The 8,999-nt window shown below is 46.0% G+C and overlaps 1 non-coding gene across 1 annotated transcript; it reads left to right on the top strand.

The window, feature by feature from the left end:
* The first annotated feature begins 8,443 nt into the window (after positions 1–8,443).
* Positions 8,444–8,516, top strand: TRNAF-GAA (transfer RNA phenylalanine (anticodon GAA)). The gene has a single exon. It is a non-coding gene; the product is annotated as a tRNA-Phe (tRNA).
* Positions 8,517–8,999: the final 483 nt, after the last annotated feature.

The following is an 8,999-nucleotide window of genomic DNA, read 5'->3' as shown; positions in this document are numbered from 1 at the left end:
TATACAAACAGTGGAATGGTATGATTCCACCTGTATGAAGTCCCTAGAGTAGGCAAATCCATAGACACAGGAAGGATAATAGAGGTTTACCGGGCCCTGGGGGAGAGGGGGAAAGTGGGGAGTTATTTAATGGGTACAGACTTTCTGTTTGGGATGATGAAAAAGTTCTGAAAGTGGATAATGGTGATGGTTGCACAACACTGAATGCACTTAATGGCACAGAATTGTACACTTAAAAATAGCTAACATGGTAAAGTTTTTAATGTATATTTTAGCATAATAATTTTTAAAAACGTGTACCTAGACCAACAGCATTTTTATCAGTTGTTAGGCCTGCAAATTCCCGGACTCCATCCCAGACTTACAGAATCCGAAGCTTTGGGGAGCGGGCCCAGTGATTCTGATGCACACTCATGTTTGAGAACCCTGCTCTGTAATATGGGGAGATGAAGCCAGAGAGAAATGTGGTGACCCAGTCACGGATGGCCTTGTCTGCCATGAAAAAAAGTGCTTGGACCTCATTCTGCCGGCAAAGAGTTAATTTGGGATTTTAAGGAAGAAATCGACGTGGTTAGATTTGTGAGATTTATCGAATTCCTATTTTCAAAACTAATAACGTGCTCATTACAGAACACTTGGAAAATTAAATCAATAAAAAAGGCACACCAGCCATTGTCTACCACTGGAGGATAACCCCTGCTAATGTTCAGATGTTATGTTCTTCATTTCATTTCTTGGAACATATATATACATTTTAAAAAACCAAAATGGGATCTTAATGGACGTACTGTTTGGGAGCCTGCCCTTTTTCACTAAGCAGGAACATTGTTACATATTATGAGATCTTTTGCCATTTTTTTTTTTTTTGACTGCAGAATTTTACGCGTTTGATAGCTCATTCTGGCAACAGTATGAAAGATAAATTTAAAGGAAGGCAAGATTGAACTCCTGCAGGGATCCTAGTTATGAAGTTATTGCAGTAAATCAGGCTGGTGATGATAAGGCCTGAAGCACAGCACTGCAAACAGGTGGCATCGGCGACAGACGTGGGAACTCGTTAGATTAAAAAAACTCGTTGATTGACGATCCGTGGGAGGTGCACTTTCTTGGGGGGTATTTTAAGGTTTTGAATATCGAATTGGAAAGAGTGGAGAATGGTGAATCATATTTGGGAGATGGTGAGCTTTAGGGATCTGTGGGATATCCAGATGGAAGTATTTAGCAAACAAACTCATGAATCTGATGTTCAAATTGGTGGGCAGGGTTTGAGATCTACAGACACATATTTGGGAGTTAAACGGCAATGAAAACCCTAAGAGTGGTTTAAACCCCCCGAAAGAGAACATAGAAAATGACAAAGTTGATGGTGTGCGGCGAGTCATAGGCAAGCCATGAGCAATACCAAGGTTTTCATTGCAGGCAAGGAAGCCGGGGAGACGATTAAGAAGGAATCGTTTTAAAAAAATAAATAAATATAGAGAAGTAGAAGAGAACAGGAGGAAATAACACCACAGAAGCCAGCGGGACAGACATATAATAACAAGCAGGTGGCCAGTTGAAGTTCAGTAAGGCAAAGACTTAAAAAGTACCCACTTGCTCCAGCCACGTGCAGGCACATCTTCTAGGGTCGTTTTAGTGGAGTGCGGGGTGAGGGAGAGGGAGAGCATCTGGATGATAAAGAATTGAGTAGTGATTAGGGATGGAGGAATGGAGAAATGGAATTCAGACCAGTCTTTATATATATATATATGTTTGTTTTTATTTTTGGCTGCGTTGGGTCTTCGTTGCTGCGCGCGGCCTTTCTCTAGTTGCGGCGAAGGGAGGCTACTCTTTGTTGCGGTGCACGGACTTCTCACCGCGGTGGCTTCTCTTGTTGCGGAGCACGGGCTCTAGGCGCTTGGGCTTCAGTAGTTGTGGCGCGTGGGCTCTAGAGCGCTGGCCCAGTAGCTGTGGCACACAGGCTTAGTTGCTCCATGGCATGTGGGATGGAACCCGTGTCCCCTGCATTGGCAGGCGAATTCTTAACCACTGTGCCACTAGGGAAGCCCAGACCAGTCTTTAAAGGAGCTGAGTAAAGTCAAGTTAGGGCCAGCCCTAAGGAAGATGCAGGGTCAAGGAAGCTTTAAGTGGTATAATAAGAAATATATCTGAAAAAAGAGAAAGAAAGAAAGAAAAAGGAAGGAAGGAGGAAAGAAAGAAATAGAATATCTAGTCTTTGACCCAGGCTTCTGGCACAGGCTCCTAAAGCCCTTCGTATTTCCTGAGTGACAGGAGAGTCTTTGTTTCTCCTAAGGAGCCCCTTTAGATCACATTTGTTTATGCAAATGAAGTGACTTAGGGCGGGGCCTCTAGATAGTCTGGGGCTGGAGCCGGTCCCCAGAAAGGCCAAGTGATTAGAGACTGGGATCTTTCAGTCCCATCCACTGACCTGCAAGAAGGGGAGAGAGGAAGGGCCTGGAGATTAAACTCTATGAACATAAACTCTTGAACCACCAGGTTTGATGAGCTTCCAGTGGGTGAACAAGCGGAGGTGCTGAGAGAGGGTGCACCTGGAGAGGGCCAAGGCAGCTCTGTCGTCGTCCCCCCCCCCCCATTCCTAGCCCTACCATTCAATGCGTAGGGCATCTGGCTGTTCCTGAGTTGTCTCCTTTATACTAAACTGGTAAGCGTAGGTAAAGAGTTTCCCTGAGTTTTGTGAGCCATTCTAGCAAACTGTTGAACCCAAGGAGAGGGGTGCAGGAACTTGAGATTTTTATAGCCAATTGGTCAGAAGTAGAGCTGGTAACCCGGACTTGCAATCAATGTCTAAACATGGGGGCAGTCATGTGGGACTGAGCCCTTCACCAGTGAAACCGCTGAGTGGCAGTTCTTTTAATTTTTTAATTTCTTGAGGAACCTCCATACTGTTTCCCATAAAGACTGTGCAACGAAACCAACAAGCTCTGCAGAGAGTGTCACCACTCAGTGTCCCATGTCCTCACCCCTTTGATCTCTCAGCCCCTCATTATAACCGGATTTTTCTCCCACGACCTTACTGAATCTGTTTTCACCTGACCATAGTCACTCATAACCTCCTAACTTGGAATGAGCAATTTCTTCCTCTTTCCCCCGCAGCACGCGGCCCTGTTCGTGCCCCAGTTGTTAAAAAGCTTTCTTCCTTTGCCTTCAGCAGCATTCCTCTCCCATTTCACTCACCATTTAGATTCCCCTCTTTGTCTTCTTTTTTTTTTTCTTTTTCTTTTTTTTTTTTTTTTTTGCGGTACGCAGACCTCTCACTGTTGTGGCCTCTCCCGTTGCGGAGCACAGGCTCCGGACGCGCAGGCGCAGCGGCCACGGCTCACGGGCCCAGTTGCTCCGCGGCACGCGGGATCCTCCCGGACCGGGGCACGAACCCGTGTCTCCTGCATCAGCAGGCGGACTCCCAACCACTGCGCCACCAGGGAAGCCCCCCTTGCTGGCTTCTTATTCTACTGTCTGCTCCCTTGGTCGTGCAGCTGTCCTGTGCACTGAAGGAGGTTTAACAACTTCCTGGCCTCTCCCCTCTCCCCTAGTTGTGACAACCAAAAGTGTCTCCGGACTTTGCCAGATGTCCCTTAGGGACCAAAAACACCCCCAGTTGAGCAGCACTACCCCGTACTCCTCGGCTTCCTCGCTCACGTGCCCTCTCAGTCCTTCCTGTTTCCTCATCCTCATGATGGCCACGAGTGCCACATTTCATTTCCCAGCACCTCCCTTTTTTGCCCGGGTTCTAGGCTCAGGGTGCCTGTTGCATCCTGGACCCACCCACCTGGAGTCCAGAAGATGCATCAGCTTTTACGGCTACACCGGAGAACCCACTTCCACAGCCCCAAATTGTGCTTCCTGTATTCTCAGTCTCGAAAGAAGATGTCATCATCGACCTTTTCCAAAGCCAGCAACTGGGACGCCGTCGTTGACTCTTTCTCGCCACCCATGTCTCGTCACTAAATCCTGCGGATTCCTCCTTAACCAGCTCTGAAATCTGGCATCTCTTCTCCAGCTCGTACTCACCACCACTGCCTCAGTACTTAGAATGACACCCTCCTTGCTGGTGTCCCTGCTTCCAGACCCTCTCCACCCAGACCTTTCCTTCATACTTCCCCAGACTTGTATTTTTATAAATCAAACCACTCCCTGACGTAGAAAAGATGTTTGGGTTCCCTGTTGCCCAATGCACGAATCTCCAAAGAGTGGTTCATACCGAGGGAGGCCACTCCTGCCTTTCAGCTCCATCCTCAGCTGCCCTCACATACGACCACGTTGGCTTTCTTAGGATGCCCGGCCCATCCAGGCCCTGTGCCTCCACACAGCTGTCCATGCTGCCAGAATGCAACTTCCTCTTAGTCTGAAGAACTCCTGTTCAACCCTCAGAACCCCATCTAAATGTCAGCTACTCACCTGCAGATGATGAGGTTCTGCCCTCTATATTACTATCACACTTTACTTGGTTGATTCATCTGCTTACAGGTTTGTGTGCCCCACTAGACTTCTTGCTCCCGGAAGTGTAAGCATCTCTGTATCCCAGAACTTGTACCTGCAGCATCTCTATTCATTTGTGAGGGTTTTAAAGGAGCAGGCTCTTTGTCGGTGTCACTTTGTGTCTCCTGGTTTCTCTCTGCCTCTCTCTCCACACACACATCCCCACTCCAGGCAGAACCCCTTGCTTTTCCACACACCACTGCCCACGTAAAGCTCACTTTTTCCTGGAACCTCACGCTTTAAGAAAGCGGTAAAACAGTTTTGCAAGTCTTGTGCTTGCTACTGATTTCACTTATGTTTTGTTGTTGTTTAGAAGGACTGATCTTTAATCCTCACTTTGGTTCTTCATTGTAGAAACTTCTATCTTTGAATAATTCTTCTTTGATCTTTTCTCCGCTTTACTAGCTGGTTTTTCTAATACTGTTGTGTTTATAACCAAACTCATTACGTTCAAATGGACACACTCTTAAAAAAAGACAAGTTTTGGGATTTCCCTGGTGTCGCAGTGGTTGGGAGTCCGCCTGCCAATGCAGGGGACACGGGTTCAAGCCCTGGTCCGGGAAGATCCCACATGCCGTGGAGCAACTAAGCCCCTGAGCCACAACTACTGAGCCTGCGTGCCACAACTGCTGAAGCCCGTGCACCTAGAGCCCATGCTCTGCAACAAGAGAGGCCACCGCAGTGAGAAGCCCACGCACCTCAACGAAGAGCAGGCCCTGCTCGCCGCAACTAGAGAAATCCCACGTGCAGCAACGAAGACCCAATGCAGCCAAAAATAAATAGATAAATAAATTTAAAAAGAAAAAAGAATAAAAGACAAGGAAGACATTTTTATCCCCAACATGTGTCACGATAGATTAGGAGGTTGACCTTGTGAAGTTAAAGAAAAATTTTGCTCTAAATCACAGATGAGTTGACCACGAGGTATGGAACTGTGTTCTGAGTCTTCTTGAAACAGCATGATTTCACTTAATTGTGTGATTTTTTTCCAAGGTAATTCATTATATATTAAACAAACAAAATTATATCCACAGACGTTTTGATTTTTATGACTTTGTAAGGCTTTCATGTGTGTGAAAGCAGAAGTAAGAAAAAAAATCCTTTGTTAGACCACATGTCCTGATTTGGTGATTCCAAAAATATGGTCCTGAAATGTATAGGAGAAACCTCAGCATTAGATGGACTAAGGAGCTACTTAGACTAATTACAGATTTGGGGAAGAGTCTCTCCGTTCTTAGAAAATGTATTTCTAGTTACATTCAGGTGCCTAAGATCTCATTAATAAGGAAGAAAGTTCTTCAATCTTTGGTAAAAAAGAGCATTAAAATTCAGAAATTTCTAGGATCTGTAAGATAAGACTAATATTTATCTTTTTTCAAAGTTTTATTATGAAAAATTTTAAACATACAGAAAAATTGGAAGATATATTTCTCCACCTAGATTCAACAATTGTTAACATTTTGCTATTTGATTTTATCCATATATGTGTGTGTTTGAGACATTTAAAAGAAAGGTGTAGACATCATGACACGTCAACCCTAAATACTTCAGCATAAATCTCCTAAAACCTTAGCATTCTCCTGACAATACCATTTTCATACTTAAGAAAATTAAGTCATTTCCTAATATACATATTAAAATGTCTCCATATTTCCCTGAAAGCTACTGGAATATGCCACCAAAACATGCCACTTTGGCATAAGATGTCTTGAGCTGAAGGCAATTTGGAAGATAAACATACAAGAAAAGCTCTCTGCCCTCTATTTGCTTAAAAGCAGGACATGAAGTTGTAAAGATGTCCCCCCTCCCCTCCCTACCAGGAAGGACAGACCTGTTGGGGAAGGCACAGTGTCTCCAACCTTGGAAGCAGATTGGACACCACTACTCCCACTTCCTGTTACACACTTATTTTCACGTGCACTTGCTTTTTATCACAACTGCTGAAAACCTAGCTTTGCAAAGAGATGACATCACTGAAAGAACTGTAGAGTGATCTCTTGCTGAAACTATGAACTACCTAGCAGTTTGTGCAGCGTCCCACAGATGTCCAGTATCACTGCGTTTCCCTCAAAAATCTAAAATAGTCTGCAGCCCCCTGTGAAGGCACTGCAGCGTCCCGGGTTGCTTTTCTGCACAGAACGGAAACTATGACACTAAGTCCTGAAAACTTCCAGTCCCCTTTGTAAAACACCAATGACAAAAATTGAGTTGATTGTTAAAAATCTTTTCTCTTGTGGTGAAACTGGTAGAGTTCATTATGTAGCCCAAAGCTGTGACTCTTTTTCATAGTTTATAAGTTGGGTGATCACATCATTGATTTTCCCTTCATTCTAGGATACTTTTAAGAGTGAAAGGGGTGCTACCATGACAGGATTCTGGGAGGTAAACAGGGACTGTACTGGGCAAACCGGGCTGTGTGACCACCCAGTTAATTCATGACATACGTCATAACATTTATATTCTGAAATCCGCCTTTAGTCGATGAATGGTCACTATTACAATGCAGTTTCTCTTCCCTTGTAATTTGCCGAAGGATCTTACATTAAATTCTGAAACATGAAGTTTATTGGTTGCGCTCTTCCTTCCATTTCCCTTCAGACCCTGGACCTTTTCCTCACCCCTACCCGTACCCCAAATTCCATCAAAACTTAACTTTCTTAGTCACCCAGGTTCAAGCCTTGCCTGCGGTATTTGGAGAATGTGAACGGTAGCTACATTCACGACACACAAGAAAGGCTGTAAAAGCCCTCTTTCCCCATCTCTTTATGTTTGACCCGCCCAAGGCAGCTGCTCCAAGTTTCTTCTTCTTCCACTCCACCCCCCCTGCCCCCAAAAGCCTACACAGAACTCTGTTCATCCTCAAGCTCTCTTTGGTCCCCTTTCCTTCCTTAACCAATGACTTCTTTTAACTCAAGCTCTTCTGTTTGGATTTGACGCAACAAAGGAATTCAGAAAGTGACTCTACAACCTTAGAGATTGCAAACACTTCCCATGTTCCGAACTTTTTTCTTTCTCTTTCATATTCGTATGCATGCATGCATCCATCCCTCAAAACTGGCTGTGAAACTTCCACTTACTTGGGTGAAAGGGCGGTGAGATTAACACTTCTGCCTTCAGAGAATTACAACTTAATTGGAGAGGGAAAAACAACAGACAATAGGATGTTCGGACATTGCAGAATGTCTGTGCTTGGCAGGTAGTTGGTGCTTCAGAAACATTCGTCAGCTGGTGTAGGAAGTAGTATTGACATTGGGTGATCGTCCTCAGTGAGCTCGCCAAGCGTTTACGGTGCGCCTATCTGGCTCTGTGCAAAGCGGTGGTAGGAAAGTGAGCATTTCGAGGACCCAGGATCACAAGGAGACTGCAGTACTGCCTCCATGCCCTGGTCCACTTGTCCACCTTAATCGTGAAAAGTGAGAGGTCAGAGCGGGAAGCGCCGACACCTTGGGCAGAGGGCAAGCCAAAGGGACCACCCTGCACCGGGCTCGCAGGGACCAGCTGGGGGAAGACGAACCCGCGCCCCGAGGAGCCGCGGAGCCCTGGGGGCGGGGAGTGGTGGGCCGGGGGCGCGCAGGCGTGGCCGCGACGCGCTTCCGCCATTGCTGCTTTTGACCCCGCTCCGCCGGGCTGCGGGCCAGTCCAATCCGCACCCCGCCGAATCCCGCAGCGGGGACACCGGGTCGTTCACGACGCCTGCTGTCGATGATTAAACCAAAGGTTTGGATTATACTGAAAAAAGTAAGTAACGTACAGTGCACTTAGTCATGGCTTGTAAAAAGCAGGCAGAAGAATGTTGATACGTATAACCATTAAAAAAAAATTTTTTTTAACATATAACCATTTAATAGGACAAGGAAGACACGCTGTAAATGATTAGTGGGAAAAGACGGAAGGGGCGGACGCGAAGAGTTCAGTGATAGTTTATTCTAAACACAACAAAACAGGCGCCGAAATAGCTCAGTTGGGAGAGCGTTAGACTGAAGATCTAAAGGTCCCTGGTTCGATCCCGGGTTTCGGCAGAACCTTTCTTTTTCGGTTGGAATTTCTCGTAGGATTCTCTGTTTAGAGTAACCTGGCTCATTAATTCCAGGTAAAAACTGGGACTTGAAGGGCTAGCGAGAAGTGGAGACAGCTGTTCTCAGTCACCCCTGGGAATGCGGCCGCTACTTCCGAGGCGCCTCCAACGGAGGCGCTGCTGCGGGTGCGCAGTGGGAAGCGTGGTTGGCGGGGAGGCGGGGCCAGAGACGCCCTGCTCGAGATCCGGAAGTGCGGGGTAAAGGCATGGCAGCTTTACAGCTCTGTAAAATTAGTCTTGCATCGCAACAACTTTAATTAGAGTCTAGATCAGTGGTTCGCAAAGCGTGGTCCCAGGACCGCCAGCAGTCACCTGGGAACTACTTGGAAATGCAAATTCTCGCCCGTGCTACACAGCTACTGAATGGGAAACAGCCTTAGGTGTTTTGTTTTGTTTTTTTAAATTTTTATTTATTTATTTTTTTAAC

The sequence above is a fragment of the Kogia breviceps genome, chromosome 16, assembly GCF_026419965.1.
Source record: "Kogia breviceps isolate mKogBre1 chromosome 16, mKogBre1 haplotype 1, whole genome shotgun sequence".
In the NCBI taxonomy this organism is placed as follows: Eukaryota; Metazoa; Chordata; class Mammalia; order Artiodactyla; family Physeteridae; genus Kogia; species Kogia breviceps.
This window is presented reverse-complemented; position numbering and strand designations above follow the sequence as displayed.